General features: G+C 42.8%; 1 protein-coding gene and 1 long non-coding RNA gene across 2 annotated transcripts in view; one reads left to right on the top strand and one right to left on the bottom strand.

The window, feature by feature from the left end:
• NPEPPS (aminopeptidase puromycin sensitive) overlaps positions 1–10000 on the top strand; it is a 1948381-nt gene that overhangs the window by 1216202 nt on the left and 722179 nt on the right. The window lies entirely within an intron of this gene.
• Positions 1667–9913, bottom strand: LOC122788240. The gene is made up of 4 exons (XR_006362622.1): positions 9874–9913; positions 7129–7267; positions 4390–4528; positions 1667–1782 (listed from the first exon to the last, which is right to left on the bottom strand). It is a non-coding gene; the product is annotated as an uncharacterized LOC122788240 (long non-coding RNA).

The following is a 10000-nucleotide window of genomic DNA, read 5'->3' as shown; positions in this document are numbered from 1 at the left end:
TAGAATGGATTGTTTGTGGGTGGATTTATGTATTCTAGTAGGGGAGTTAATGGTTTGGTGAAAGTTAAAGAGATTAAGGTGTATGGTGGGTTTGGGTGATATGCAGGAGCTCCAGTCAATATTAAAATCACCTAAGATTATGGTTTCCTGGGGGAAGGTGCAGGAAATCCAGCTTAGGATATTTTCCAAAGTATTGATGTTCTTGCCTGGGGGGATGTAGGAACATATTATGTTTATAGCTTTGGATTTGTTAATTTGGAGTTTGGTGGAAAGTATTTCAGCATTACCTGGTGTGGGGGGGAAGGAGTCAATTAAGGCCACCTGAAGTTGGGATTTGTACAGGAGGGCCACTCCTCCACCTTTTTTATTTGGACGGTCTTGTCTTAAGGTACTATAGCCTGGGGGGGTGAATTCATTGTCTTTGGTACTGGGTTTAAGCCAGGTTTCTGTGAGACAGAGGATATCAAAGGCGTAGAAATCAATTAAGGCATGGAGCTGAGTGACTTTGTTGTTAATGCTACGAATATTAAGGTGAGCAATAGAGAGGGAGTCAGAGGAAAAGGGTGGGTTAGAATAGTTGGTAGTTTGGTTTGGAGGGCTCTGATTTTGGAGGGTATTGGGGCCAGGGTTGGGGTGGATATCTCCATGTAATAGTAAAAGAGTTTGTGGTGGTTGCAGGGGTTTTGTGTATTTGAATGGTATTAGAATAAGCCTTTTGGAGGTTGTGAATTTGTAGTGGTGGGCTTTATGGTAGAGAGGGGGGAGGTAGGGACAGTTAGCTAGTATATTAATATGTGATTGTTTGGGTAGGGGAAGTGTAGTTGTAGTATGTTTGGCTGAAGAAGGAGTTTGGTAAAGTTTGAGATTTTCATAGGAGGTAAGGGTGTAGTAGTAAAGCAGGATGTTAAGGAGAAGAAGAGGAAAGAGTGATTTAAGGGTTAAGGGCATGTTTTTATAGAGTATGATGCCAGTGATTATAGGTTTGTAGGGAGTAGGTGAGGCAGTTTGAAGAGAGGGTGTGGTTGAAGGAGTGAGGAATTAATTGGTAGATGTGTAGGAGAGAAGTTATAGGATGTTGGTTAATTGGGGGTGTGTCTAGGGAAGTATAAAGGTAGGACCCCTGGGGGTGGGTGGGAATTGGGGGTAGGGAGGGAAGTGAGCGAGGCAAAGGGAGCGGGGAAGAACAAGACGACCAGTTGCAGAAAACAATCAGGCAAGGGGTAGAGAACAGGTGTAAAGGTAATGGTGGGTTCAACAGGTAGAGAGGCTTGTGTGATAGGTGGGTGGGGGGTTAGTAATATAATACTGGGTAAGATAAATGAGATGTTCTTGTGAAAAATATCAGGTTGGATCAATAGGAAGAGCAGTAGGATTTACTAATGAATATAAATGTAGGATTTGAAGTGACAAGAGCGCCACCTAGTGGCCAGGAAAAGGAAAGAAGAACAGACAAAATACACTGGAGGTTTACTAGGGATAGAAAGCAGGAAACAGGGAGGATTAAGTAAGGATAAAGGCAAAATGAGGAGGGAGGAGAGAGGATAAAAGGCCAAATCTATAGGGGGGGGGCTGCTGGTTTACCTGGCTGGGGTAAAAATATGTCCTGGTGAGTAATATTTAATCAATACAATAATAGGACATACTTTCCAAAAATATCTGGGAGGACAGTCTTTGTTTTAAGGATGTTCACTCCTATTCAGGATACTGGATATTTTGAGATGTCCACAGGGCCTCTTAGGTTAGGGATGGACAGGAACCCTGGTGTACAATCTGTAGAAATAGCTATAGGTAGAGAGAAGAGAGAACAAGCAGAGGAGAGAGAAATAGTTATTCAGCAACATTGAGAGTACATCATACTTAGCATAATTCCTTTTATATCAAGAGCAGCGAGGGCAGTACAGTGATTTATCCAGGGCAACACTATATAGCATAAAAGTCAGTTAATTACAGACATGCAAAGGGCCCTCAAGGAATAAACGGAACAGTCGTTAACTAACTAATAGTCAAAAACATGTAGGAGAACAGTATCAGGCCTATATACATCAATGAGGTCGGATATGCAGCACTGTTATTATGTGGTTACAAAATCAGCAGAGAGCAGTACAGAGCAGTACCTATCTATAGCGTACACACTGAGTAACTAGAGACCTATAGTGTACAAAGACTTCTAAGTAAAACGCCAGTAAAATCCTTCAGCTAGTAGGATCTAAAACTGCTTTATAACATATCCATCAAATGCCAGCAATAGAAGTTACACATTTAGTAATATGAAAACATGTAGTACACAATAAATAATAACTGTACGCCAGTAAAATACCGTAGTAGGCAGGAATTACTAGTGCGCTAGAACTTCAATAAAGAGACCACGTGGAGTCTAGCCTAGGGGGGGGCACTGCCAGAATGTCGCAGCACGGGGAGTCAGGTTGCCTAGGGTAATTGGAGGGGGTCAGGGCCAAACAAAGAATAAGCCAAAGAAATTGGAAAAAAAAAAGCCTGCCGAGGGAATCGGCTTCTAGGCAAGTTATGGAAAAGGTGCAGATGGCACTTTAAGACACACCTTAGGTCCCGCTCTCTGTTAGCGGTAAAAAGAGCGCTTACAGTATGCTATTAGTCTAAGTTGCCCAATTACAGAGTTGAAACACTTGTAATTCAGTAGCGCAAACAAAGAATAAGCAAAAGAAATTGGATAAAAAAAAGCCTGCCGAGGGAACCGGCTTCTAGGCAAGTTATGGAAAAGGTGCAGATGGCACTTTAAGACACACCTTAGGTCCCGCTCTCTGTTAGCGGTAAGAAGAGCGCTTACAGTATGCTTTTAGTCTAAGTTGCCCAATTACAGAGTTGAAACACTTGTAATTCAGTAGCGCAAAAACATTTAAGGACAAAGCTTTAAAGCAGTGGAGTATAAGTTATCTGAAAGCAAGAAGGCGCCTAATGGGCGTCTTTAATAAAGAGTTACAACACAACAGTGTTAAAAGGTAGCAGCGAACGATACTGAATAAGCAACCGTTATGGCTGACTGACCAGTTTAAAGGGGTAGGGGGAATGGTACAGGCGTCGCTAAAATCAGATAAGACGCTAGTATCAGGTAAAGACCAGGGAGATAAATCCTCTAATTAATTAAGCGACCATGCAGGAAGGAGTGAAGAAGGGGTATTAACCGCCTTCAGAGTCCCTGTGTGAAAATGGCGTTCCACGTGTTCCGCATTGGCGTATTTAGTAGTTGTCCAGAAGCATAAAGGTATAAACAGCTAGTTCCACATAATTATGTTAAAGGTAATTCAAAAACCGTGATAACAACGGAATTAAACAGTACAACATTGCATCAAACCACAGTACTCACATGCGGAAAGAAAGAAATCCACCCTCAGGACCAAGGAGACGCAACAGCCCACCTAGGGATAACCTATAGGGAGGAAACGGCTGAGGGATGGGTAAATTTATAGTATGGAAGCGGAAGTGGAGTTGGAGGGGGAGGGGACAGGTAGAGAGAAAGGGGCTAGAAAAGTACAGAAGAATCTAGCTGTAGCAAGATCGTGGAGCAAGAAATTAAGAGGTGTGGAAGGGAGAGGGGAGGGAAACAAAACAGTGTTAGAGTAAGAGCCGAAAGGTGAGGATGGAAGGGAGGAGAGAGAAACAATGTTAGAGTAGGAGCCAAACGCAGATGTGATATGGAAAGGAGAGTACAGAGAGGAGATGATAGTTGGATGGAGGGGGGCACAGAAGATGCGAGGAAGGGAGGGCAAGTAAAAGTGTAGGCACACTAAGGAAAGGTTTAAGGAGATAGGCAAATAGAGAAAGTAGGTATAGTAGATGTTGGGAGAGGGACAGGCAAGTGGAGTAAAATAAAACACAAAGAAAATAGGCAGAGAGGGAAGAGGGGACCAAGTGCGTGTAGAAAAGGCGGACAGAAAGAGGCTGGTGTCACGAACAAGACGACCAGTTGCAGAAAACAATCAGGCAAGGGGTAGAGAACAGGTGTAAAGGTAATGGTGGGTTCAACAGGTAGAGGAGGCTTGTGTGATAGGTGGGTGGGGGGTTAGTAATATAATACTGGGTAAGATAAATGAGATGTTCTTGTGAAAAATATCAGGTTGGATCAATAGGAAGAGCAGTAGGATTTACTAATGAATATAAATGTAGGATTTGAAGTGACAAGAGCGCCACCTAGTGGCCAGGAAAAGGAAAGAAGAACAGACAAAATACACTGGAGGTTTACTAAGGATAAAAAGCAGGAAACAGGGAGGATTAAGTAAGGATAAAGGCAAACAGAGGAGGGAAGGAGAGAGGATAAAAGGCCAAATCTATAGGGGGGGGGCTGCTGGTTTACCTGGCTGGGGTAAAAATATGTCCTGGTGAGTAATATTTAATCAATACAATAATAGGACATACTTTCCAAAAATATCTGGGAGGACAGTCTTTGTTTTAAGGATGTTCACTCCTATTCAGGATACTGGATATTTTGAGATGTCCACAGGGCCTCTTAGGTTAGGGATGGACAGGAACCCTGGTGTACAATCTGTAGAAATAGCTATAGGTAGAGAGAAGAGAGAGAACAAGCAGAGGAGAGAGAAATAGTTATTCAGCAACATTGAGAGTACATCATACTTAGCATAATTCCTTTTATATCAAGAGCAGCGAGGGCAGTACAGTGATTTATCCAGGGGCAACACTATATATAGCATAAAAGTCAGTTTGTTACAGACATGCAAAGGGCCCTCAAGGAATAAACGGAACAGTAGTTAACTAACTAATAATAAAAAACATTTAGGAGAACAGTATCAGGCCTATATACTTCAATGAGGTCGGATATGCAGCACTGTTATTGTGTGGTTACAAAATCAGCAGAGAGCAGTACCTATCTATAGCGTACACACTGAGTAACTAGAGACCTATAGTGTACAAAGACTTCTAAGTAAACGCCAGTAAAATCCTTCAGCTAGTAGGATCTAGAACTGCTTTATAACATATCCATCAAATGCCAGCAATAGAAGTTACACATTTAGTAATATGAAAACATGTAGTACACAATAAATAATAACTGTACGCCAGTAAAATACCGTAGTAGGCAGGAATTACTAGTGCGCTAGAACTTCAATAAAGAGACCACGTGGAGTCTAGCCTAGGGGGGGGGGCACTGCCAGAATGTCGCAGCACGGGGAGTCAGGTTGCCTAGGGTAATTGGAGGGGGTCAGGGCCAAACAAAGAATAAGCCAAAGAAATTGGAAAAAAAAAAGCCTGCCGAGGGAATCGGCTTCTAGGCAAGTTATGGAAAAGGTGCAGATGGCACTTTAAGACACACCTTAGGTCCCGCTCTCTGTTAGCGGTAAAAAGAGCGCTTACAGTATGCTATTAGTCTAAGTTGCCCAATTACAGAGTTGAAACACTTGTAATTCAGTAGCGCAAACAAAGAATAAGCAAAAGAAATTGGATAAAAAAAAGCCTGCCGAGGGAACCGGCTTCTAGGCAAGTTATGGAAAAGGTGCAGATGGCACTTTAAGACACACCTTAGGTCCCGCTCTCTGTTAGCGGTAAGAAGAGCGCTTACAGTATGCTTTTAGTCTAAGTTGCCCAATTACAGAGTTGAAACACTTGTAATTCAGTAGCGCAAAAACATTTAAGGACAAAGCTTTAAAGCAGTGGAGTATAAGTTATCTGAAAGCAAGAAGGCGCCTAATGGGCGTCTTTAATAAAGAGTTACAACACAACAGTGTTAAAAGGTAGCAGCGAACGATACTGAATAAGCAACCGTTATGGCTGACTGACCAGTTTAAAGGGGTAGGGGGAATGGTACAGGCGTCGCTAAAATCAGATAAGACGCTAGTATCAGGTAAAGACCAGGGAGATAAATCCTCTAATTAAGCGACCATGCAGGAAGGAGTGAAGAAGGGGTATTAACCGCCTTCAGAGTCCCTGTGTGAAAATGGCGTTCCACGTGTTCCGCATTGGCGTATTTAGTAGTTGTCCAGAAGCATAAAGGTATAAACAGCTAGTTCCACATAATTATGTTAAAGGTAATTCAAAAACCGTGATAACAACGGAATTAAACAGTACAACATTGCATCAAACCACAGTACTCACATGCGGAAAGAAAGAAATCCACCCTCAGGACCAAGGAGACGCAACAGCCCACCTAGGGATAACCTATAGGGAGGAAACGGCTGAGGGATGGGTAAATTTATAGTATGGAAGCGGAAGTGGAGTTGGAGGGGGAGGGGACAGGTAGAGAGAAAGGGGCTAGAAAAGTACAGAAGAATCTAGCTGTAGCAAGATCGTGGAGCAAGAAATTAAGAGGTGTGGAAGGGAGAGGGGAGGGAATACAAAACAGTGTTAGAGTAAGAGCCGAAAGGTGAGGATGGAAGGGAGGAGAGAGAAACAATGTTAGAGTAGGAGCCAAACGCAGATGTGATATGGAAAGGAGAGTACAGAGAGGAGATGATATTTGGATGGAGGGGGGCACAGAAGATGCGAGGAAGGGAGGGCAAGTAAAAGTGTAGGCACACTAAGGAAAGGTTTAAGGAGATAGGCAAATAGAGAAAGTAGGTATAGTAGATGTTGGGAGAGGGACAGGCAAGTGGAGTAAAATAAAACACAAAGAAAATAGGCAGAGAGGGAAGAGGGGACCAAGTGCGTGTAGAAAAGGCGGACAGAAAGAGGCTGGTGTCACGAACAAGACGACCAGTTGCAGAAAACAATCAGGCAAGGGGTAGAGAACAGGTGTAAAGGTAATGGTGGGTTCAACAGGTAGAGGAGGCTTGTGTGATAGGTGGGTGGGGGGTTAGTAATATAATACTGGGTAAGATAAATGAGATGTTCTTGTGAAAAATATCAGGTTGGATCAATAGGAAGAGCAGTAGGATTTACTAATGAATATAAATGTAGGATTTGAAGTGACAAGAGCGCCACCTAGTGGCCAGGAAAAGGAAAGAAGAACAGACAAAATACACTGGAGGTTTACTAAGGATAAAAAGCAGGAAACAGGGAGGATTAAGTAAGGATAAAGGCAAACAGAGGAGGGAAGGAGAGAGGATAAAAGGCCAAATCTATAGGGGGGGGGCTGCTGGTTTACCTGGCTGGGGTAAAAATATGTCCTGGTGAGTAATATTTAATCAATACAATAATAGGACATACTTTCCAAAAATATCTGGGAGGACAGTCTTTGTTTTAAGGATGTTCACTCCTATTCAGGATACTGGATATTTTGAGATGTCCACAGGGCCTCTTAGGTTAGGGATGGACAGGAACCCTGGTGTACAATCTGTAGAAATAGCTATAGGTAGAGAGAAGAGAGAACAAGCAGAGGAGAGAGAAATAGTTATTCAGCAACATTGAGAGTACATCATACTTAGCATAATTCCTTTTATATCAAGAGCAGCGAGGGCAGTACAGTGATTTATCCAGGGCAACACTATATATAGCATAAAAGTCAGTTTGTTACAGACATGCAAAGGGCCCTCAAGGAATAAACGGAACAGTAGTTAACTAACTAATAATAAAAAACATTTAGGAGAACAGTATCAGGCCTATATACTTCAATGAGGTCGGATATGCAGCACTGTTATTATGTGGTTACAAAATCAGCAAAGAGCAGTACCTATCTATAGCGTACACACTGAGTAACTAGAGACCTATAGTGTACAAAGACCTCTAAGTAAAACGCCAGTAAAATCCTTCAGCTAGTAGGATCTAAAAACTGCTTTATAACATATCCATCAAATGCCAGCATTAGAAGTTACACATTTAGTAATATGAAAACATGTAGTACACAATAAATAAATAATAACTGTACGCCAGTAAAATACCGTAGTAGGCAGGAATTACTAGTGCGCTAGAACTTCACTAAAGAAACCACGTGGAGTCTAGCCTAGGGGGGGGGCACTGCCAGAATGTCGCAGCACGGGGAGTCAGGTTGCCTAGGGTAATTGGAGGGTGTTAGGGCCAAACAAAGAATAAGCCAAGGAAATTGGATAAAAAAAAGCCTGCCGAGGGAATTGGCTTCTAGGCAAGTTATGGAAAAGGTGCAGATGGCACTTTAAGACACACCTTAGGTCCCGCTCTCTGTTAGCGGTAAAAAGAGCGCTTACAGTATACTATTAGTCTAAGTTGCCCAATTACAGAGTTGAAACACTTGTAATTCAGTAGCGCAAACAAAGAATAAGTAAAAGAAATTGGATAAAAAAAGCCTGCCGAGGGAACCGGCTTCTAGGCAAGTTGTGGTAAAGGTGCAGATGGCACTTTAAGACACACCTTAGGTCCCGCTCTCTGATTAGCGGTAAAAAGAGCGCTTACAGTATGCTTTTAGCCTAAGTTGCCCAATTACAGAGTTGAAACACTTGTAATTCAGTAGCGCAAAAACATTTAAGGACAAAGCTTTAAAGCAGTGGTGTATAAGTTATCTGAAAGCAAGAATGCGCCTGATGGGCGTCTTTAATAAAGAGTTACAACACAACAGTGTTAAAAGGTAGCAGCGAACGATACTGAATAAGCAACCGTTATGGCTGACTGATCAGTTTAAAGGGGTAGGGGGAATGGTACAGGCGTCGCTAAAATCAGATAGGACGCTAGTATCAGGTAAAGACCAGGGAGATAAATCCTCTAAATTAAATTAAGCGACCATGCAGGAAGGAGTGAAGAAGGGGTAATAACCGCCTTCAAAGTCCCTGTGTGAAAATGGCGTTCCACGTGTTCCGCATTGGCGTACTTAGTAGTTGTCCAGAAGCATAAAGGTATAAACAGCTAGTTCCACATAATTATGTTAAAGGTAATTCAAAAACCGTGATAACAACGGAATTAAACAGTACAACATTGCATCAAACCACAGTACTCACATGCGGAAAGAAAGAAATCCACCCTCAGGACCAAGGAGACGCAGCAGCCCACCTAGGGATAACCTATAGGGAGGAAACGGCTGAGGGATGGGTAGATTTATAGTATGGAAGCGGAAGTGGAGTTGGAGGGGGAGGGGACAGGTAGAGAGAAAGGGGCTAGAAAAGTACAGAAGAATCTAGCTGTAGCAAGATTGTGGAGCAAGAAAGTAGGAGGTGTGGAAGGGAGAGGGGAGGGAAACAAAACAGTGTTAGAGTAAGAGCCGAAAGGTGAGGATGGAAGGGTGGAGAGAGAAGCAATGTTAGAGTAGGAGCCAAACGCAGATGTGATATGGAAAGGAGAGTACAGAGAGGAGATGATAGTTGGATGGAGGGGGGCACAGAAGATGCGAGGAAGGGAGGGCAAGTATAAGTGTAGGCACACTAAGGAAAGGTTTAAGGAGATAGGCAAATAGAGAAAGTAGGTATAGTAGATGTTGGGGGAGGGACAGGCAAGTGGAGTAAAATAAAACACAAAGAAAATAGGCAGAGAGGGAGAGGGGACCAAGTGCGTGTAGAAAAGGCGGACAGAAAGAGGCTGGTGTCACGAACAAGACGACCAGTTGCAGAAAACAATCAGGCAAGGGGTAGAGAACAGGTGTAAAGGTAATGGTGGGTTCAACAGGTAGAGAAGGCTTGTGTGATAGGTGGGTGGGGGGTTAGTAATATAATACTGGGTAAGATAAATGAGATGTTCTTGTGAAAAATATCAGGTTGGATCAATAGGAAGAGCAGAAGGATGTACTAATGAATATAAATGTAGGATGTGAAGTGACAAGAGCGCCACCTAGTGGCCAGGAAAAGGAAAGAAGAACAGACAAAATACACTGGAGGTTTACTAGGGATAGAAAGTAGGAAACAGGGAGGATTAAGTAAGGATAAAGGCAAAATGAGGAGGGAGGAGAGAGGATAAAAGGCCAAATCTATAGGGGGGGGGCTGCTGGTTTACCTGGCTGGGGTAAAAATATGTCCTGGTGAGTAAATATTTAATCAATACAATAATAGGACATACTTTCCAAAAATATCTGGGAGGACAGTCTTTGTTTTAAGGATGTTCACTCCTATTCAGGATACTGGATATTTTGAGCTGTCCACAGGGCCTCTTAGGTTAGGGATGGACAGGAACCCTGGTGTACAAT

Source organism: Protopterus annectens, chromosome 13.part0 (assembly GCF_019279795.1).
Source record: "Protopterus annectens isolate FY-2018-M chromosome 13.part0, PAN1.0, whole genome shotgun sequence".
NCBI lineage: Eukaryota > Metazoa > Chordata > Ceratodontiformes > Protopteridae > Protopterus > Protopterus annectens.
This window is presented reverse-complemented; position numbering and strand designations above follow the sequence as displayed.